Source organism: Pan troglodytes, chromosome 6, assembly GCF_028858775.2.
Source record: "Pan troglodytes isolate AG18354 chromosome 6, NHGRI_mPanTro3-v2.0_pri, whole genome shotgun sequence".
In the NCBI taxonomy this organism is placed as follows: domain Eukaryota; kingdom Metazoa; phylum Chordata; class Mammalia; order Primates; family Hominidae; genus Pan; species Pan troglodytes.
In genome coordinates this window covers 16,696,211-16,720,322 of record NC_072404.2, presented here as the reverse complement: position 1 = coordinate 16,720,322, position 24,112 = coordinate 16,696,211, and positions in this window count along the sequence as shown.

Genomic DNA, 24,112 nt, shown 5'->3' with positions numbered 1-24,112 from the left:
TACATAACAACTGGAACTGGAAATTATACAAAAGTAAATTGGGAAGGATACTCAAGCATCTGACATTGGCAAAATGGAAACCTCTGAGTTTCTCTTACTGGCTGTTGAAGTGTGTGCAGTTTTTAACAATGGTTTTTACTTGGCATCTCTTTGTTGCGATTTTCAAGGTTATAAGTTGCTTTGGTCCTAGGATTGAAGTTGAAATCTGAGTTTATCAGTGCTAACCATGGTGCTAGTAGTCAAGAGATCTTGAGAATTTCGGCTGCTGAGTCTTGGTGCAGGGTGCAGGTTTTCTTTCGTTTTTTCTTTTGAGATAGTCTCTGTCACCCATGCTGGAGTGCAGTGGTACAGACATGGATCACTGCAGCCTCGACCTCCCGGGCTTAAGTGATCCTCCTGCCTCAGCCCCTAAGTAGCCAGGACTACAGGTATGTGCCACCATGCCCAGTTAATTTTTGTAATTTTTTTTAGAGACAGGGTTTTGCCATGTTGCCCAGGCTGGTCTCAAACTCTTGAGCTCAAGCGATCCATTGTCCTCAGCCTCCCAGGGTGCTGGGATTACAGACGTGAGCCATTGCACTCAGCCATGGTGCAGGTTTTCAAAGGCTAGGAAGTATATTCATAATTTTAAGATGGGGAATATAGCAAGTTTTCACATAGGTGTGTGTAAGTCATCACATCATAGAAACTTGAGGAATTCAGTGACATTAATTTTGGATTTTCATATGTAAGTATACAATTAAATGTTTACAGGGTAGTAGAAGCACATTTTAAATGTCAGGAACTGAACTAAGTATTTGAATTACGTGGATTATCTCAAAAATTTTGAAATTGTTAAACGAGTTGAATTACTTGAATTCATTCTGTTAGTCAAATGGTGGATATTTAAACCCATGTAGTTTTGAATTTAGAGTGTGTAGAGTGTTTTCAGTTACCAGACTCCATGCTTTTACCTCGTATGTGTCAGGCATAATTTGAACCTCTAAGAACAGGGTTTCTCAACCTTGCCACTGTTGACTATTTCTCAAAGACAGTTTGGTTTAGCAGACCATCCCATGCGTTTCAGGTTGTTGAGTAGCTAACCTGGGCTCTGCCGCTACAGACAAAAAGCACTCTTTCCCTCCAATTCCCTTTGAAAAAAATGGAGACATTACCAAATGTCCATTGGTGGGCAAAATTGCTCCATTCCTACCTCTGTTGAGAATTACTCTAGATCCTTTGGCACAAATTACCTCAAAGTTTAAAATTGTGTAAACAAACAGTGTGTCATGTAATTGAAAAACATTAAGCAACTCCAAATAAATGCTACATTAAGAAATTAGTAATGACATTTTCTAGAATTGAGGATCATTTTATGCATCCTTAAAAATTCTTTTGAGTAGTATCTTTCTACTTTGTGTCTATTCTTGGACTTCGCAATGTAAGAATACATATGAAGTTTGGCATGAAATAGGATATGTCTTAATGAAGAAACTATTACTGCTATTTTAAAAACTTCAATGGCAATCTAAAAGAAATTGTCATTTACAAATGCATCAGATACCAATGCTGCCACGAAAGATAACACACTTTTTTTCTTTGAATGTTTAGAATTGTGCTTGTGCTTTTTTTGTTGTTGTTTTTTTTGAGACTGAGTCTTGTTCTGTCGCCCAGGCTGGAGTGCAGTGGCGTGATCTTGGCTCACTGCTCACTGCAACCTCTGCCTCCTGAGTTCAAGCTATTCTGCCTCAGCCTCCTGAATAGCTGGGCTTACAGGTGCCCACCACAATGCCTGGCTAATTTTTGTATTTTTGGTAGACAGTTTCGCCACGTTGGCCAGGCTGGTCTCAAACTCCCGACCACAAGCGATCCGCCTGCCTTGGCCTCTCCAAGTGTTGGGATTACAGGCGAGAGTCACTACTCCTGGCCCTACTATGCTTCATTCAGAAAACAGACTGCTGCGCTTGTTTCTCATGTTAATGAAGTCAGCAGGCAAAGCTGCATTTAAATACAGATATCCTTGGATAGTATTTACATGTATTTGAAAATTTGCAGTTTTCAGAATTTATATATGCTTCCCAGTAGGTACTTGTCTTACTCTGTTGCTATAAATGAATACCTGAAACTGGGTAATTTATACATTAAAAAAGGGTTATTTTGCTCGTGATTCTGTTGGCTGGAAGATTGGACATCTGGTGAAAGACTCAGGCTGCTTCCACTCATGATAGAAGGCGAAGGGTAGCTGGTGTGTGCAGAGATCACATAGACAAGAAGCAAGAGAGAAGGGGGAAGTGGTAGGTTCTTTTTAATGACCAGCTCTTCTGGGAGCAAATAGAGTGAGAACTCACTCATTACTGAGAGGACTACATGAAACCATTCATGAGGGATCTGTTTTATTACCCAAACACCTCCCATTAAGCACCACCTCCAACATTAGGGATCAAATTTCTTTTTCCTTTTTTTTTAATCCGCTTTTAGACACTGAGTCCAGCTATGTTGCCCAGGCTGTAGTGCAGTGGCTATTCAAAGGCACAAACAGTACACTGCAGCCTCCTGGCCTCAAGTAATCCTCCCCATTGAGCCTTCCTAGTAGCTGGGATTACAGACACACGCGTCTGTGCCCAGTGGGGATTAAATTTCATGAGGTTTGCAGGGGACATACATTCAAACTAGAGCAGTTCCCCCCCAAAAAAGCTAAAAATAATTATACTAAATTTTACTTCTTTCAAGTTTATTACCCAACTCTGGTCAGATTTTATCCTTACCACTCCACTAAAAACGCTTCTGTTAAGGTTTTATCAGTGACCTCTGTTTGTAAATTCAAGTTGATCATCAGTATCACTTTGACCTAACAGTCGATACAGCTCCTCCTTGAAACACTCTTCCCGGGTCCCTAGAACACCATACTGTTTTTGTTAACCTACATCACTGGCTTTTCTAGTCAGTCTCTTGCTCATGCCCCTTTGTTTCCTGAGCTATTTTCTGTTCCATTTATTTATTTAGAAAGGGTCTCTCTCTCTCACCCAGGCAGTGGCACATTCATGGCTCACTGCAGCCTCCACCTCCCAGGCTCAAGTCATCCTCCCACTTCAGCCTCCCAGGTAGCTGGGACTACAGATGTGTGCCACCACACCCAGCTAGTTGTTAATTTTTTTGTAGAGACAGCATCTCACTATGTTGCCCAAGTTGGTCTGGAACTCTCAGCCTCAAGCAATTCTCCTGCCTTGGCCTCCCAAAGTGTTGGGATTACAGGTGTGAGCCACCACATCTGGCTAAATGAGCTTTTTTAGGTAAGGGGATTAGTATATATCATGGCAGAATACATGTTACTTAGTTATTATAAACATTGGAATTCATTTATTCTTTTCCTTTAGAAACTTTAATGGGATTTTTTTTTTTTTTTTTTTTTTTTTTGAGATGGAGTCTCGCTCTGTTGCCAGGCTGGAGTGCAGTGGCACCATCTCGGCTCACTGCAACCTCTGTCTGCCGGGTTCAATCAATTCTCCTGCCTCAGCCTCCCGAGTAGCTGGGACTACAGGCGCATGCCACCCCACCGGGCTAATTTTTTGTATTTTTGGTAGAGACGAGTTTTCACCATATTGGCCAGGATGGTCTCAGTCTCTTCACCTCGTGATCTTCCTGCCTTGCCCTCCCGAAGTACTGGGATTACAGGCGTGAGCCACCATGCCTGGCGGGGAAAATTCTAAAAGCCGTATTATATAAAACTTGGAAAGAAAAGGACTATTTGGTAAAAGCTTATTCAGCTGTTAACAATCTGATTAAATAATCTTTTTATTGCAAATATCATTGATTTCAACACATGAACAAGGTGACTGGCTTTTACACCAGAGCTGTAAGTCTTAAGAAGTGGGATGATTTATATTTCTCCCTAGGTTTGCTAAAGCAATGCCTGTCCACATAGCGTGCCATAATGTTCTACCCTCTCTGATTTGCATTATGACTCAATGAACTAAAATCTTGATATGCAGGTCATCTCTCCTAGGTTGGAAATGATACTGAGTTAAACCATGCCTGATGTTCAAAGAATTATTTTATGCTATGTGAATGACAAACAGCATCTGGAAAAATGTATCTCAGGTCTCTTCCCCTGCTGTTGTTTTTTAATCGTAAAATGCAGCAGCTTGTATACTCTATAATAACCTTTTTCTGTTTGTTCCTAAGCAGAAAAAGAAAGGAATTAATTCTACAAGATTTTCAGACCTCCATCCTAAGTGAAGATACATTGCAAGCTTCTTTTTAAAACTTTGCTAAAGAGTCATTTAATCTTCCCTGTTATATGCAGACAGTCCCAACTTATGTTAGCTCTTCTTATGATTTTTTGACATTTCAATGGTGCAAAAGTGATATGCATATTATGACATGATCATTTATTGAATAAATTACATGAGATAGTCAACACTTTATTATAAAATATGCTTCTATATTTTATAATATAGATGTGTTAGATGATTTTGCCCAACTGTAGGCTAGTGTAATTGTTCTGAAAATGTTTTTAGGCTCAACTATGATGTTTGGTAGGTTAGATGTATTAAATGCATTTTCTTTTTTTTTTAATTTCCTTTTTTTTAAAAAAAATTTCTTTTTAATTCTCAGCAAGGCAAGGTACTTCTACAGAAGGGTGTGCCCTTACAGATGGAGCAATGGTGAGCGCACACTTGGACAAGGGAATGGAAGGGGTTCTTATCCCTGAGGCACATGGACCCTGCTGCTGTGTCGTTCCCCTATTGGCTAGGGTTAGACCACACAGGCTAAACTAATTCTGATTGGCTAACTTAAAGAGAGTGATAGGGGTGAGTGGTTTGGCAGGAAAAATGGTTATGCAGGGTGGAGAATGAGTTAGGGCGGGGCAGGTAGCAGGTAATCAGAATGAGGGTGGAACAGGTAATTAGAATGAACCAGGGTGGAGCAGGTAATCAAAAAAGTTGCTCTATGAGGAAGTTAAGTTTAAAACTAGAAGGCAAAGAGTTGAACATACTGACATATTGATTCTTTGAAAAGAATTTAGAACTCATATCTAACAACCCTTTCTCTTGCATTTTCTTACAGCTCTTTCTTTTCAAACTTTTTTTTAACATGTCTTGGCTTAGTTGTTTTGCTTGATTTTCCAAAAGAAGAAGCTTCTCTGGATAAGGTGGAGGATAGCTAAGGGAGGTTTTAGTAGCTGCCATTTTTATGAGCCTCTGCACCAACCCACAGATGCACGGTGTGACACAGCACCTGACAAGAATAAGTACACCCATTACAGCTATGAGGGAAGTAAGAATTGAGGCTATTATTCTTTTCCATTTATTGAACCACTTTTCTAGCCTGTAAAGGGGTCATTTACCCCTGAGGTGTTGGTTAACTCATTGGACAGAGCAGTCAGACCTTCCAATGTCTTTGTTATACTTCCATCAGGGGTGGCGGTGTTTGGGATGAAGGTACAACATTGAGTTTTAATCATGATGCAAACATCTCCTCTTTCTGCTAATATCATGTCTAAGGCTGTCCTATTTTCTCAAGCCATCTGGCTAGTGGCCCCTAATTGCTCAGCTATTCCTTTAACAGCATCTCCAGTGTAGTTAATAAATCACTGTTGGTTGTAGTAGATGCAGTTTATCCATTTACATTTTTATTAATTTTCACCCACCAAAATATTGACTCAAATCCTGCAGCTATTTGATTTTGGGCTTTAAATTGACCTGGTATTCCCCGTGGGACTCTAATTGTGTCTAAATAGACGTGAGAGTCGAGAGACCCTTAGGGGGCTTCTCTCGCCTTATGATGTCTTATTTTTCTTTCCTCTGGTTGATGAAATGACAGGGTGAAAGGGATAGCCAGCTGGACTAAAGCACAAGTGCCACTCCAGTTATTTGGCAGAGTGTCCAGTAAAGGTCCACCGCAATACTACCAGACATCCGCTCAGGGATGAACAAGGGCTGACTGATTGATAAGCTCTTGAAAATTCTTAAGCTCACTGCATCCCTTCAGGTCTCCAAGGAACGCTAAGTTTCCTCCCTGTTGTGAGAGACATGAAGTGAACTGAGTGTTGGGAGACGGAAGCTGGATGACCCTCAGGGGTTGACCCACAGGGTGCTGGACTTTGGGATATAGCAGAGAGAGAGCTTGGCACAACTTGTTACTCCAGGCCGTAGAATCCTGGAAATCCACATGTGATCGACTGGAGGACCACCCTGGTGGAAAGGGGACAGTCTGGGCCTCTGGCCTGCTGTGCACACAAGCATAACAATTGCTTTTGTTTAACATGTAGATGGAATATTTGATCCATTCCAACCAGGCATTTGAATCTTGGTAACCTATCTTAATTGCCAAAGTTTGTTTTAAGTCTTTAACTTCTACGATCCTCTAGGGAAATGAATGTATGGTTTTCGGAAATTACAAAAACTGGTTGGGGCAGTCCATCCTTGCCCACTGATTGCTGGACCAACTACAGCATAAAAGCTCTACATCGGGGGGCAAGACTCCTGGTTGACACTGGAGTCTTTATCGAAATCTCCCCAGATTAAATGGTCCCAATTTACTAAGGCCCAGTCTGAGGAGAGTCAGGAGGGACAGCAGTACTTTTCTGAAGTAGAGAGCTGTCTTTGACTTGGCAAGTCCCCACAGGGTATAACAAGGCAAGCATCAAATGCAATAGTTTGAGGAGAAATTGACTTGGTTATGTTATAACCAGATGGTCAGCAATAGAGCGAGGAAAGAAGAAAGAGTAGTAGAATAGATGAAAGAGAGTTAAATTTTTCTTAGCTTTAGTTTGGTAGGGTTTTTCCCAGGGACCATGGCCCACGACTCTGGAGGGGGTGGCGCTTTCTTGACTCGGGTGTGATGAGTCCATCCCCTTTCCACTGTACAAACAGTAGTCTTGGTGGTTAGCAGCACAAGGTAGGGTCCTTCCCAGGCTGGCTCGAGTTTTCCTTCTTTCCATCCTTTGATGAGAACGTGATCCTCAGGCTGGTGCTGGTTTACCGGAAATTCTAGGGGTGGTACATGTGCTAAAACACTTTTAGTTTTGAGGGAAAGGAAAGTGGAAGATAAATCAAGTATATAATTTCTAAGAAATTGATCTTTTGTTTTAAATGTGGGGACATCAGCAGTGGACTTTATAGTTCTTGGTGCCTTCTTACTGAGAAATTTCCTTTAGCACCTATTTTTATTAGTTTTTAGACCAAAGAAAGCCAAACACCATTTTGTATTTCACAATGCTTCCTGTATGATTTTTATACCAGATAAGCTAAATGTCACCTTTATATTAGTGTGGTTTTTTTTATTTTATTTTTTATTTTTTGAGACAGAGTCTTGCTCTGTCGCCCAGGCTGGAGTGCAGTGGTGCCATCTCGGCTCACTGCAAGCTCCGCCTCCCAGGTTCATGCCATTGTCCTGCCTCAGCCTCCCGAGTAGCTGGGACTACAGGCGCCTGCCACTACGCCCGGCTAATTTTTTGTATTTTTAGTAGAGACGGGGTTTCACCGTGTTAGCCGGGATGGTCTCGATCTCCTGACCTCATGATCCACCCGCCTCACCCTCCCAAAGTGCTGGGATTACAGGGGTGAGTCACTGCGCCCGGCCATATTAGTGTGTTATTAATATTAAACTCAATTTTAATAAAACCTTGTAGACATATTTATCCAATTTTAACATCTGACCATAAGGTAAGATTTTTATAGACTCTTTTTAACTTTTTATGATTTTTGTTGAAAAGCAGGTTAGTGCTTTAAGAAAAACCCGTTGTGCTTTTATTTTAATGTCCAGTTCACAGAAAAACTGGATGATACCCTAACTTAAAGAAATATGTTTACACAGAGAATTTCCTTTATAATTAACATTTCAAAACTTGCTTAAACCTTCAAAACAACAAAAAAAATTTTAACCTTTTAATGTAGGTAAAAATCCACACATTCTTATGCCTCCTTATAATCCTTTTACCAAAAGTATATTTTACTTTCCTTATACACTTTGCACATAAACTGTTTCTTCAATAGTTTTACATTCTGGAGGCCTGATTACTTTTAAATTATACAACATTTCTTGCATAAATTCCCTTTTATAACACACTTTTTTTTTTCATGACTTTCACAGACAATTCTTTGACATGCCTCAACTTTCTGACTTGTTGCAAACATCCCTTTCTTTAAACAACCAGTTAATTTACTTCAGGACAAGAATTTACCACATAACATTCTTTTTACATAAATTCTCCCTCCCCCCACTTTTTTTTTTTTTCAAAGATGATAACCATTCTTTTCCAAAACAAACTTCCTTCATGTCTGCGGTCTAGGGTCTAAGGCCACAAGATTAGAGGTTAGGATAATACATGTTACACTGTTAACTTTTAGCAAACTTTACTTTTGTTGAAAACCTTGTAAGTTTGGGATTTCAATTATCCTTTGCTATTAATAAGACCTTGTTTAGTCCAAATTAACTTATATTGCTATAGATAGTTCCTTCCTGGTTCTGTAAATACTTTAAGGCTTGGCTAAGTGCAGACATGTTCCAGGAACCTCCAGGTATTCAGTTATCCAGAAGCTCCCTGAAACCAGTCCTCTAAGACCTTTTATGGAGACTTCATTTGATAGGCATGATTAATAACCATGTAGAAATGTGATTGGACAAAAAAGATATGATCTAATATTAATGGGCTGAGTGGGGAAACCCAGCAAGTCCTGTCTGTTCACATTCTTACTGGCTTCTCTGTGCATCATTCCTTCCTTCAGGGGATGGGGCATAGCCCCTTCTGAAATGAGGGTCTTAGGACCTGCGATCAGATTAGAGTCCTGCCTTGAGCTGGTGAAAGAAGGGCCAGGGAAGTTAAGAGAGAGAGAGTTTGTTTTCTGAGGCCTGCTTCTGAGGCTTAAAGTGCCCCAACGTCATAACAAAGGACTGTAACAAGGGCTATGGGAATTATTAGCCAGGAACTATGGACAAAAACCAATGTGTGTACATGCCATAATATCACAGCTTTAAGACTTTTACACAAATATGAAAAAATGAGTTTATTTTATTTTTATTTTTATTTTGGAGTCCATGTCTCGCTCTGTTGCCCAGTCTGGAGTGCAGTGACATAATCATAGCTCACTGCAGCCTCAACTCAAGTGATCCTCCTGACTCAGCCTCCCAAGTAGCTGGGACTACAGCAATTTTTAAAATTATTTATTTATTTATTTTTGTAGATACAGAGGTCTTACTATGTTGACTAGGTTTTGTCTTGAACTCTTGGCCTGAAATGATCCTCCAGGTGTGGCCTCCCAAAGTGCTGGAATTATAGGTATGAGCCACCACACCTATCCCCTCAAAAGATGGTTTAAGATTTTTGCACAAATAAGAAAGCTGCTGTTTTTTAATAAATTTTTATTTTTAAAGTTTTTACTTTTTTTTTTGTTTTTAACTCAACTGACATAATGTGCTGAGTTTTGTGCTGGGCACAGGAATACAAAGATGAGAGCCACTTTAAGAACTTACAGTTAAGTTGGGAAAATAAACAATGATCTTTCATAGTGATAAGTTCAAAGCAGTAGTTAAAAGCCACAGTTCAGAGGAAGGATTTTTTGTTTAACTGGTGTGTGTGTGTGTGTGTGTGTGTATGTGTGTGTGTGTTTCTGTGTGTGTAGAGTGATAGAGTTGTTGGGCAGGAAAATTTTCCCTGAGCAAATGACAGGTAAATTTGGCTTTGAAGAAGCAAATCTGCCAGAAAGACGAGGGCTAGACTGGGACAACATCAGCTATTGAATTTATGGGCCCCAGTGCAAAATGGCAACTTGGAGTACCTTGTAATATTAAGAATTACAAGACAGTGACAGCACAGCATTAAACCAAGTTTGGGGTCTTGCAAACCCAAGAGCCTACACGCAAATCTCATGCCGATCAAGTTGGCCCTGGTTAAGGGTAAGAAATTCCAGACTGAAGAAGTAGTCTATACAAAAGCATAGAGGCATGTGTTTGGGGTCTTGTTAGATTATGGTGTGTGTATATGGGTATATCGTGGACACAGGTTTCAGGTGCTACTATGGAGAAGGGCAACACAACAAAAGAGATAGTATGGTGGGTTTGTATTGCGTCAATTTAGTTAAGCAGGTACTGGCTTTCTGAGGACTCCCTATTCTGCATATTCAGGAATACTGTGGGTCACAAGAGGTATTTCACATGAGATTTGAAAAAAAAAAAAGAAATGTGACAGCAACCATGATCTGTTTAAACTTGGAAGGTCTGTGGAGGGCACCAGGAAAATTTTTCCTGAGACAGATGAGTTTGGCTTTGAAGAAAGCCACAGATAATCCACGTTGTTCCTTATCTCCTAGTTTACCTTGTGGCCTGGGGCAGCAGCAGCCCCGTAGCTCCTTCATCTCCTTTCAGCCCTCTTTCTTAAGCTTCTCAAGCTTCCCATAACAGAGTGCACCAGCTTCTGCAGATCCCCTACACATCCCATCACATTTTGAAGCTTGAAGGTATTGAGAGTCCCACACAGGTTCACCTTCATCCTTGTGGGTTCTGGTTTGTCTTCTCAGGTTCCACTTTGTCCTTTTTCTACTCAACTTCACATTTATTTCTTCTTTTCTGTTTAAGCTGTTTTGACCTTTTTTCTGTTTTACTTTTTTTAAAAATTCTATATATTTGTGGAGTACAAGTGCAGTTTTGCTGCATTGATACATTGCATTATGGTGAAGTCAGGGCCTTCAGTGCATCCATCACTGGAGCAGTACACATTGTACCCACCGATCAACCTCCCATCATCTACCCCTTCTCCACCTACCACCCCCGTGAGTCTCCATTGTCTATTATTCCACACTCTGCTTCTGTGTGCACACGTTATTTAGCTCCCATAAGATTAAAAAGTTTTGGCCAGGAACTAGAGTAATTTTCTTAATCAAAAAGTAAAAATCATGTAGAAAAGAGAGCATGGGGTTTGGAATCATATACTTTGGTTTGAGTCCCTGTACAGTCACTCATTAGGTGTTTGTCCCTGGCAGTGTCTTACTCAGAGCTCTCTAGAACACAGAGCCTAAGACAAAGTCTTGCAGCCATGGTAGTTCATTTGGGATCAGGAGTGGTGAAGAGGAGTGGTGAAACAAGGAAGAAAGACAAGCCAGTACAAAGATGGTTTGTTGTGTTGTCCATCACAATGGGTGACTGGTGTTTCGTGTTGTAAGACTTCCGAGAAGCCTTATGAAATGCATCACAGAACTCTCTGCCTAAATAATGAAGGGGATGGGAATCTTCATCTTTTGGCTCCCGTCTTCCATTGGTCAAGGATGGTGTCGCAGGCATTAACTCCCCTGGACTTGGGAGTTGTACATGTATGAGTGCCAAGTGCATCACAGAGTCAGAGAAGTGAGGGGTGCTTAGCACCTGCCCAAGGTGAGATGCACAAGATGCTGTCAGGTGCACTTGCATGAAGCTGGTTGAAGCCTGCCTAGAATTGGTTGCTGTAGCAGTGGCTGGAATGAGAGATGAAGCTGAGAGAATTTGAAGTGGCATGCTAGAGGTATCTGATATAACCATTTTACACAGTTTTGAGACTCACTCTACATCTGTACAATGATATCTGTCTCACGGATTTGTGGTGGCAATATTGAGTAAATTAATATATGCAAAACTTGAAAGAGTTGCCTGTATTTTCTCTTCTTCCTCACTACTCGTGTGGCTTATGTCTCCATCACCCTGCTGATACTGCCCTCCCTGAGGTCATTGTTGATCTCCTTATTGCTGAATCGAATGGTCATTACTAATTTTTTGGATCCTGTCTTATGTAATGTCTCCACTGCATTTGGTACTATAGAGCTCTCTTTTTTTTTTTCTACAAAGGTGCTTGTCCTGGATTCTGTGGCACTTTGTTACTTGTTTTTCCATTGTCCTGGGGGACACACTCATTTTCTATTTTGCCTTACATGGTCACTCAATAATTGTTTTCTGATAGAATTAATAAATGACAAAAAGCACATAACAGTGAGTAGTCAGTGAACGATTTTTCCTTCATCTTTTCCTTAATTTCACTGGTCTATATTCTGAGTATGTGGGTGTATGTGTGTGTTTTCTAGTATTATAACATAAGACTGGCCATGCTTTGCCACACCAATTGTCCAAATTATTCTTAGTTTAACTCATAAATACTGTCTTTCTGTGAGAAAACAGATTGTTTCCTATAATTTCAACCTCCAAGAATTCCAAATTTTTCTTACATCCTGTTGCAAATCTGTAATCTTGAAATTTCCTTAAGCATTCTAAAATATGTTAATATGATATTATTCTAATATATTTGCTATATATTCAATCTCAGCTAAAATTGCCATTTTAAAAGATATGATACAATTCTTGCATACGTATTTCATAAATAAAAAAATTTCTATCAGAAAAAAAGGTACATCTGAATAAGCATGCTGCCATGTTAGGCATAATCAATGATACATCAGACCATTAGGATTAGAAGTAGTACTTAGGCAGAAAGACACAAATCTTGGGACATCTGGCCAGAGGAGAGAGGAAAATGATTGCTACTCTCAACTCAGAAATTTCACAAGTGTTGTGAAAACATAGAAGGGGTGGCAGGGAGAGGGGAATATATAAAGTGGGTAATATTTTATGAATTTATTATTTGCTTTTATGGGGGGAGTGCTTTATCTATTTGTAGTTCTGTTTCCATTTTAACATCTGGAGTGTGACTTCCAGACAATCTACAAACTCCTTTTTCCCTTGCACCTCCCACAACACATGGCCATGGATTTACTGTTTATGATGTCTCCAAAAACGTCATGTGTAAATCCTATTTCCCTGGCCAGGCATGGTGGCTCATGCCTGTAATCCCAACACTTTGGGAGGCTGAGGGGAGTGGATTTCTTGGAGTGCAGGAGTTTGAGACCAGCCTGGCCAACAAAGTGAAACCCCATCTCTACAAAAAATATAAAAATTAACCAGGCGTGGTGGTGCTTGCCTGTAGTCTTAGCTACTCTGTAGGCTGAGGTGGAAAGATCACCTGAGCCCGGGAAGTCGAGGTTGCAGTGATCCAGGATTGCACCACTGCACTCCAACCTGGATGACAGAGTGAGACCCTGTCTTAAAAAAAAAAATTCCTATTTCTCTATTACACACATCTTGAGTGCAGCACTTAGGTTCTCTCTATATACATGTAGACAAGGTCTGTCTCTAATTTGCTTATCACTGTATCACCAGGGCCTGACAGTACCTGGTATGTAATAGGCCTACAAGTATTCAGTGATTGAGTATATTGAACATAAAGCAATTACAGAGGCTTTGATATATAGACATTTTCTAAGTGATAGTATAATTTAATTTGTAGATGGTAACTGAATTTTGAATGAATGTTTAGAAGCGGAAACTGAAGTACTTATAGGTTATTAAAATGAAAATAAAATGTAGTAAAGTGTTATTTTATAAGCACCTAAGGGATCATATATAAATATGATCAGCAATAAAATAGCTGTTGAAGAAACCCTAATTACTGATAATTGTTTACCATGTAGACACCTTATGTGATGTTTCTAGATGGAAGCTATTAATTTGAATTATTCTAGAAAAATAATATATGTAGGCATTTATACTTTATCATTATAAAGTGGCAATATACACCCTCTTTTTTTTTTTAACTAGAATCCCACAGTGCCTAACAGTGATGAATAAATTTATAGACTTGTTTTTCATAATGAAGCAAAATAACTATGAACATGAAATGTCCTCTTCTTTTAGTTTCATTACTGCAGGCAAATAAAACAAAGAACCTAGTGGATAAGGAGAATAAGTTATGCCATGGAGAAATAAGAAATAGATGCCTATTATTAATTTTCAGATTCAGAAACAAGTAAACAAAATGGATCATATTATCAGCTTGTATTGGTACAAAAAATGATTGTAATTCTAGTTTTGTGCTCAAGTTTCAAATAAGTATAATTTTGAGTTCAAATAAATGTTTCCAGGAAAAGGAAATGAGTATGGTATTTGCTGGCATATCAATATGTAGACATGATCACAGATCATAAACAAGTGCAGGAAATACAGTGCAATTTATTTATTAGAATGCAGTGAGAATTTGTTCACCAGAAAGAAAACAGAAGCACATTTTAGCTAATTTATATTGCTTCTTAAAAGCACACACCGAATGAAAGATTGTATTAGGAAAGAAATGCTTAGAAAGCAAAGAACCTGGGGAAACATTGAATAATCAGATTGCTAGGGATAAAAAAGGAAGCTTAAGGAATTAGAAGGATTAATTTTGCTCTTGCTTCTGTAATGAATAGGGAGGGGGAGAGAAAGGACTTGTGTTTAAATGTGCAAGGCTATTTACAGGGGTTATCTCAGTTTTTATCCTCCCATCAGTCCTACTGAGCTTCTATTTTTTCCTCATTTTCATATAAGAAAAATAAGGTTCAGGAAGGCAAACAGAATAAATTTTTCAAAGTCATGCTATTTAGCTTTAAGAGCAAGTATTTGAATCCAAGTCTACATAGCTTCCCAAATTAATTCTTTTCCCACTATATTATGCCTCTTCTCTGGCAAGCTCCTCTCTACTTGTAGCAATGCTTGTTGGGGCAGACCACAAAAAAGTGTCAATTATTTTGAGTCCCAAAGTCATTGGCAAAATAATCTAGCTTTACAAATCTGCAACCTGATGGGAGTGGCTTAGCGTGCCTTAACTGTAGCTTGCTTTGTTCTTTGCTTTTGGGTTATTTTTATTCATCTTTAACAGTTGAGAAAGTTAGAGTTAAGTAAATTACCTATGGTTACAGAGACCAGAAATTACTGAACTAGGATTTGAAACCATCAGGCAGGGTAACTCCAGAGCACAAACACTTAACCACTGTGCTAAAATGCCAGTCCTCATAGAGGAGGAAATGTAATCTTTCCTCCCTACCAAAGATTTCATTATCTTCTGGTGATTTACGTTGCTTGTGGAAAAGTGGCTGGGGAGGTATATATGTGAATGGGCACGGAGGGAGTGGAGAGGAAAGGGAACTCAAACGCAGTTAATTCACTACCTTGGTGATTGGTTTATGGCTCACATCTGCTTTCTGCATATGTTGTGGGAAGTGGGAAAACAAAAGGTATATAATGGTGAATAGGGATACAAGGTTTATAAGGTATACAGTTTGTAACATAGGATATGTAATCTGATAGCAAGAGATAAGACTGAAAGTATGTGTTGAGGACAGATCAAGAAAGGAATGAAAGATAAGATTGGATTTTGGGATTTTATGTGGGAGCTGAAGAGGAATATTTATAATGGACACAATCAGAGATTTGCTTTTGGGAGATTCATCTGGCATAGTTGTACATGGTGAATTGCACAGAAGAGACACAGGAGTTAGGAAGTCCAACTGAAAGGCCATTTAAAAAATAACTTATATTACGTGTATTTATTAGGGAAACATTAATTGTTATAAGAAATAAATCTTCCTGTGTTCGTTAGCTTTGGTTGGCATAACAAAATACATAGACTGGGTGACTTAAACAACAGAAATTTATTTTCTCACAGTTCTGGAGGCTGGAATCCAAGATTAAGTTCAGTTTCTGGTGAGGGCTCTTTTCCTGGCTTGCAGATGGCGACCTTCTCTATGTGTTATCACATGACAGAGAGAGATAGAGATAGAGAGAGAACTCTCTGGTGTTCCTTTTTACAAGGGCACTCATCCCAGCATGAGGGACACACCCTCATGACTCCATCTTACCCTAATTACCCCCCAAATGCTCCATCTTAATTGCCACAACTTTGGGGGGTAGGGCTTCAACATATGAATTTTGGGGGAATTCATTCAGTCCATAATACCCCCAAATCTCCATGGTTTAACACAATAGAATTTAGTGAAGTTCAAAACAGGTGTTTTTGATTGGCAGAAAGCTTTCAATATGGGATTCTTCAGGCAACTTTCTGTGGTGTGGTTCTACCCTCTTGTAGGGCTTAGAATTCTGTCCATTAATTTGGCAATTCATTAAAGAGAATGGAAGATCATGCATAGGAGGTGTTTCTTGTTGTTGTTGGTTTTTTGTGTGTGTGTGTTTTTTGTTTGTTTTTTTGAGACACAGTCTCGCTCTGTCACCCAGGCTGGAGTGCAATAGTGCTATGTCAGCACACTGCAACCTCCGCCTCCCAGGTTCAAGCTATTCTCCTGCCGAGTAGCTGGGATTGCAGGCACCCGTCACCATGCCTGGCTAATTTTTGTATTTTTAGTAGATATGGGATTTCGCCATGTTGGCCAGGCTGGTCTCAAACTCCTGACCTCAGATGATCCACCTGCCTCAGCCTCCCAAAGTGCTGGGATTACAGGCATGAGCCACCTCGCCCAGCCTCCCTACATGGGAGGTTTTATAGACCATGTCTGAAATTGGTTCATTCATATCACTTCTGTCATACACCTTAGACGATAACTCATTCATATGCCTAAAGCTGACTGCAAGGGAGACTGGAATATGTTCTTTAGTTGTATCAGTCAAGTTGGCTAGGTTATGCTACAGTAAAAAGCAACAACAAAACTTCACTGGCTTCAGTAACAGAATTTTATCTATAGGGAGTGATGTGCCGTAATTTCTAAGTTTGGTCTAGATAAAGTTCCTCTTGATCCAGAGACTGAAGAACTATAGTAATAGCTGTTTACGTCCCATAAACTCAATATACAGGGGTATGACAGGGACAGGATAACCATAATAAACATTCCCATTTAGAAAGAGGAAAAATGGGACCACACAGTAGTCCCTGGTCCATGAAATCTCTCCATGTGATAAGCAGATTCCCTACCGTAGGCATAGCTTAATGTTGCTTGATTAGGTCAATCTGCTTTCCAGGAGGTGCCGCCCAGTTCTTTGTTCTCTGTGGCTCTCAGGTCTCTTTTTTTTTTTTTCTTAGTTTTTATTTTAAATTTGGGGGTACAAGTACAGGTTTGTTACATAGATACACTTGTGTTATGGGGGTTTGTTGTACAGATTATTTCATCACTCAGGTATTGCCTAGTACCCATTAGTTATTTTTCCTGATCCTCTCCCTCTTCCTACCCTCCACTTCCCAGTGTGTGTTGTTTCCCTCTATGTGTTCATGTGTTCTCATCATTTAACTTCCACTTATAAATGAGGACATGCAGCATTTGGTTTTCTGTTCCTGTGTTAGTTTGCTAAGGATATTGGCTTCCAGCTCCATCCATGTCCCTGCAAAGGATATGATCTCGTTCTCTTTTATGGCTGCATAGTATTCTATGGTGTATATGTACCACATTTTCTTTATCCAGTCTATCATTTATGTGCATTTAGGTTGATTCCATGTCTTTGCTATTGTGAATTTGTGAATAATGCTGCAATGAACATACACATACACATGTCTTTTTTTTTTTTTTTTTGAGGCAGGGTCTTGCTCTGTCACCCAGGCTGGAGTGCAGTGGCACAATCTCGGCTCACTGCAACCTCCGTCTCCTGGGTTCAAAAGATTCTTGTGCCTCAACCTCCCAAGTAACTGAGATTACAGGTGTGTGCCACCATGCCAGACTAATTTTTGTATTTTTAGTAGATGTGTTTTCACCACGTTGGCCAGGCTGATCTTGAACTCACGGCCTCAAGTGATCTGCTGGCCTCATGTGATTCACCTGCCTTGGCCTCCCAAAATGCTGGGATTACAGGTGTGAGTCACCGCACCTAGCCCATACATGTGTCTGTATAATAGAATGATTTATACTCCTTTAGGTATATACCCAGTGGATTGATGGGTCGAATGGTATTTCTGTCTTTAGGTCTTGGAGGAATTGCCAGACTGTCTTCCACAATGGCTGAAATAATTTACACTCCTACCAACAGTGTATAACTGTTCCTTTTTCTCCACAACCTCGTCAGCAACAAAGGTCTAATATCAAGTGTCTATAAGGAACTTAAACAAATTTACAAGGAGAAAAATCCCATAAAAAAGTGGGCAAAGGACACGAACAGACACTTTTCAAAAGAAGACATAAGTGTGGCCAACAGTCACAGGAAAAAAAGTTCAACGTCATTGACCATTAGAGGTCTTCCTCTTTAAAGATTTTTCTGGCCAGGCAAATCCCAGAAGTTTTGGAGGCCAAGGTGAGAGGATTGCTTCAGCCCAGGATTTCGAGACCAGCCTGGACAATGAAGTGAGACCCTGTCTCTACAAAAAAATTTAAATATTAGCCAGACATGGTGGCACATGCCTGTAGTCCCAGAAACTTGGGAAGCTAAGGCAGGAGGATATCTTGAGCCTAGGTGGTCAAGGCTGCAGTGAGCTGTGTCCATGCCACAGCACTCCAGCCTGGGTGACACAGTGAGACTCTGTCTCAAAAAAAAAAAAAAAAATTCTTCCTTACTGTTATTCTTCCTGATTTCATCTAAAATTGACATTGGAGAACATGCCCTTCTTGGAGTCTGAATAGTTTTTCTTTTAACCTGCTTGCTGTTCAAAGAAGGTGGAGGTCAAGGGTCAGTCTAAGTTTCAAATAATCACAGATATTTCTAGTCTTGTTTCATAATTTATTTGACAGAAAAATGCTCTTGTAAGCTTAATAGAATTTTAATCAGATTCCAGTTATTTCCATGTGTCAATGACATACTCACAGTTCTTTTGAAGCATACTTAGATGTATTATATATCTTTTCTTTCTCATCCGTATGTGCTTTTTCTCCATCTCTCTATTACTCTATCACTCTCATCATTCTCTCTTTGTGTCTTAACTTAATTGGAGTACCTTGGATTTATCAGACTTCAGGGGCAAAAGCCCCTTTAGTCTTCTAATTTATTTTCCCTGAGTCAGGGAAAATCATTTACAACTCTTAGGTTCGATCTCTCTTCCAAAGGCTGAGTTTCAATCATTCTTTCTTACTCAAAGATCTTTTCTGTTTTACCTTTCACAACTTGTATTTGAAGAGAGTTACTTCTTCTGACCCTACAAATCACTGAATTTGTGCGTTCTCTCTAAATTGTATATTCCTACTTATTACCAGCCGATTATTTCCATGAGCTTTTCATTTTTTGTAATACCTCATTGAATATAGTCAGCTGCAACCAACACACTGCTAAACTTCTCTGTTCTACCTTTTCCCTTAAGGCCACAAGTTCAGTAGGTATATCATCTTTCAGTTATTTCAGTTGGCAACATTATCAAAGTTTTGCCATGGGATAGTATTGAAAAACCATGTTTTCAGTCTCTGAAAAGACTTCCTCATCACCTGCTGCCTGGACCTAATGCCACATGTATTAGGTTTTGTTGTTATGGCAGCACCTGTCCAGTTAGTACCTATTTATGCATTTCTTAAGGGAGGTCAGATTATGATATAGAATCAAAAACTACCAGATCTCAGTGGTTCACTCAACCAAAATTTATTTTTCTTTGATGCTACATGCTTAGTGTGGGTTGAGTGAGAGTTTCTCTTCATATTCACTCTGGAATCAAGGCTATTGTAAATTTCATCTAAATACTTTTTCCAGAATCACAGGGTAAATAAATAATTCCAGTTTGCTTGTATCTTTCCCAGGTTTACTCTTGAAAACCCTGTATCCTAGAAACCCCCATCAGTTCCAATCAAACCAGGGCAGTTTTTCCTGGAGCTGTTTTGGTTTTAAAACAGAAAGTCCTGTGTCCCAGGAACTCTCTCTGTCCTGCCCCCACACCGTCACTGCAGCAGTGGGAAGGAAATTTGACTCTTAAGGCATCTGCCCAATAATGGCAACTGCTACTTCCTCTTTCTTTCATTGGCCAGTGCAAGTTATATGGCTATGCCTAAAATCAAAGTGCCAAGAAAGAGCAACTGACCCTGTGTCTGTAAGTCAGAGAGTCATAAATATTTAATGAACACCACAAAAGACTGACACACTAGCTCTATGCCTAAGAAGACAAACTGGTTTTATAAGCAGCTGGTCAGACTTTTCATTTATAAAAGATATTGTGGGGGCTTAAGGTACTAAAACATAGAAAAAGTTGAACAAACAAAATCAATATAAAAATTATAAAAGTAGATGTTTGGAAAGAGATCCAGAAAATAAATCAGATCCAAAGGATAACAGGATCTGCCTTTGAACTATACATTTAACAACAAATGCCTTCTTGGTTTTAGTGAGTATATATATGTATCTAGATGTGCATGTGGTAGTAGAGGTAATGCATAAGATAAAGTTACTTCCTGAGAATGAAATTTTGAAGAACATATAGGCAATGAATGCAAATTAGCCACAAGTAGAAATTACTGTCTCTGAACTTAGTGAATGTGAGAATGAGCTTTAAGAATTTCCAAGTCGGTCAGTTACAGACTTGGAAGGGTTTGGGCTCAGAATGGCATTCATTTATTTATTCATCTATTCATTTAGTCAATGAATATTTATTGAATGGCAAGCACTGTGATAGAGACTAGGGATGTACAATGATAAGACATGATGTCCCTGTTATTCAGGGAGTCAGATAAACAGATAGTTATAGGTTGTGATAAGTACTGTGAAGGAGATGTGCAAGATGATAAGATGGAGTACAATACAGAGGGCAAAGAAGAGGTAGGAAGACTTATGAATTTGGTCATAAGGTTCATTTTTTGTAAAGGGAGTCATATAAGCTGAAACCTAAAGGGCAGAAATTAGCTGGCAAAGGGAAAAGCTGGTGGAATAGCTTTATAGCCACAAGTGTCAGCAAATGCAAAGACGTTGCAGCTTAGAAGAGGAACCAAATGGGCTGGGTGCGGTGGCTCACACCTGTAATCCTAGCACTTTGGGAGGTTGAGGCAGGTGAATCACTTGAGGCCAGGAGTTTGAGATTAGCCTGGCCAACATGGCGAAACCTTGTCTCTACTGAAAATACGAAAAAAAAAAAAAAAAAGAAGAGGAACCAAAGGAAGCCCATGTGACTAGAATGCAGCAGCCACAAGGAAAACTGCAACAAAAAGAAGTGGGAAAGGAAGTAGGACCCAAACCAGGATAAAGAGTTTGAATTTTATGCTGCCAATAAAAACCTTTGTATTCAGGAAGTGATATTATCTGCTCCTCTATTTTTCAGAGAACAACCTGATTGCTGTTTGGAGAATGGATGGGAGAGGTCAAGAGTGAAAGCAAGGAAACTAGCTAGGAGCACTTTTAACAATCTTGACTACACAATGACACTTGGACTAGGGTGATGTCAGTGGAGGTGGAGAGAAGAGGGTGGATTTTAGATATAATATGAAACTAGCAGCAATAGGACTTGATGATGAATGGAAGGGAGAAAGAAAGAGAAAGATCAATGATGATGTAATTGCCTGATTGGTTCTTTCTGCCTGCTTCACAAAATCAATTCACTGAGACCATGGCATTGTAGCAGAGAAGAGTTTAATTGGCATGCAGCTGGCCGCAGCCATGTGAACTAGAGTTTTCACTCAAATAAGTCTCCCTGAAGGCTCAGAAGTTAGGGTTATTTTTGGACAATTTGGTGGGAAGGGGGCTAGGGAATGGGTGCTGCTGATTGGTTGGGAATGAAATCATAGGGGTGTGGAAAACTGTCTTCATGTGCTAAGTCTACCTCTGGGTTGGGCCACAGAATCAGTTGAGTCATGAGTCATGAATCCAGGTGGGGTCAGTCTGAAAGCTTGAAAAACCAATCTTAGGTTCTACAATAGTGATGTTATCTATGGGAACAATTGGGGAAGTCACAAATCTTGTGACTTCTGGCCACATAACTCCTGAGCAGTAAGGGGTTATAGAAAATATGACTACTTCTTAGCATAATTCAGACACCTCTCATAATTTTATACTTGTGGCCTTTCATTAGTCCTATGAAGGCAGTTTTTGGTCCTTGAGCAAGGAGGAAGTTAGTTTTAGGGAGGAACTGTTATTAACCTTGATTTCAAGGTAAACCCCAAACTAAATTTTTCCCAAAGTTAGCTTGGTCTACACCCAGGAATGACCAAGCATAGCTTGGAAGTCAGAAACAAGATGGAGTCAACTGTCTGATTTATCTTACTGTTATAATTTTGCAAAGGTGTTTTCCATCACTCTTTAGTTTCTGGCTTGAGCAACTGAATGAATGGATGTACCATGTTACTGACCTATTGAAAACTTGGAAGGAACAAGATTAGCGGGAAAATGAAGAATTCTGCTCGGAGGTAGTTGGATATACTTGTTAGATGTCCAAGTAAGCACTTGGTATGTGGGTATGGTGCCATGGAGGGGCTGCTGGGATGGAGATAAACATTTGTGAGACATCCACATATTGATGGCATTTAAGAGCAGGAGGTTGGTTAAGGTCGCCTAGGGGGAGCGTAGATACAGAATAGAAGAAGGTCCTGCACAGATCTGGAAGTACTCCAACATTTAGAGATTTTTGTTGAGAAGGAAGAACAGAAAAGGAGACCAAGAAGGTGCTGCTAGAGACATAGTGTAGTGTAATGGATACCAAGTGGGAAACCACTTTAAGGAGATAAAGTGGTTGACATTTTGGACGGAACGAAATAAAAGGAGAAAAAAAAAGAAAAAAAGAAGGTAAAGTGGTGGTGGGTAATTGTGCTATTGCTGCTGAAAAGTTTAACAAGCAAAGGACAGAAAATAACCACCAAACCTTGCAACGTGCAGATTATAACAAGAGCTATGTCTGTGGAGTGAGTTGAGGAATGAGTGGAAAATCAGGAAATAGAGACAATGAGTATAGATAAGGGTCTCCAGGCATAAATAAATCATATTAGATAGTAAACAGCTGTAACATAATTAAATTGCAACTTCATATACTAGAGTAAATGGAAAATTTACCAGTTATAATTATATTACTTATCTCTAGATGAAAATTAATTAACAGAAGGTGACAATAAACATAGATCCTAGAAAAGACCAAAGTCCAGGAATCTAGTACTGTTGGTGCAGTGGGCTCAAAAGGAGCTTGACAATGAACCTGGAGGGAAAGATTGCTTTCATAACCACACAACTGACTTTGTTGTGTGGTAATGAAATAGGAGAATTCTTCAGATTTCGTATTGTGTGAACAAAAATTTTCTCAAGACTCTCCATCTCTCTTCACTTTGATTTCTTGCCTACTGTACAACCTTTTCACTAATAATTCAGTGTCCTAAAGTAACTTGATACCAGAAAGAAAGGAAAGAGTGGGAAAGAGAAACAGAGAGGACTTTAAATGGGAAGAGGTGGTAGGAAGGCTACAGACAAATGGATTTATTTTGGAGATAAGAGGCTTTTGTTGGGCCGGTGGTAGCTCATACCTGTAATCCCAGCACTTTGGGAGGCCAAGGTGAGAGGATGACTTAAGGCCAGGAGTTGGAGGCCAGCACAGCCCTGGTGACTTAGCAAGATCCCATTTTACATACATATATATATATATATATATATATATATATATATATATATATATATATATTTAAGGAGCTTCTTTTTCTAAGATGCCTGTAAAGATTATAAGATGTAATCAGATGCAGCAAAATATGTAGCAGGTGACTAAGTGTGGAGTTCCTTCAGGATGGTGTATTTGTCACCTAGGGCAGCTGTAACAGAAAACCACAGGCTTAAACAGCATGATTTTTCCCCCCTCACAGTTATAGAGGCTAGAAGTCCAAGATCAAGGTGTCAGCAAACTTGCTTCCTTTGGGGAGACCTCTTTCCTGGCTTGCAGACTGCCGCCCTCTCCTTGTGTCCTCACAGGACATTCATTTTGTGCATGTGGAGAGAGAGAGAAAGAGAAAGGGAGATAGAGATATCTCTGGTGTCTCTTCCTCTTCTTATAAAGACACCAATCCTAACAGATTAAGGCTCCACCCTTATGACCTCGCTTAACCATAATTACCTCCCTAAAGGCAATATATTGAGGAATTGAGAAACATAGTCATATTGAAGTTCAGGGGTTCAACATATGAATTTTGCAGGGACACAATTCAGTTCATAATAGATGATTTTACTTGTCTTACAAAGGCAGGATGCATCCCCAACTAATTTTAGGTAATAAGAAATGGAAGGACTGTGTATCAATTTATTGTAGTTGTATTACAGTCCCAAGCAAGGCAGGGCATCCTGGGAATGGGAATTTGTAAAAATGCCAGGGTAAACAGGATTGGGAATTGGAGTGATAGACAAAGACAAGACTGTTTGGGAGCGTGGGGGTAGTGATAGGAAACAGACATAATTGAAATGGTTGGCCATTAGATTTAAACTAATGCTTTCCTAACTTTTTTCATGT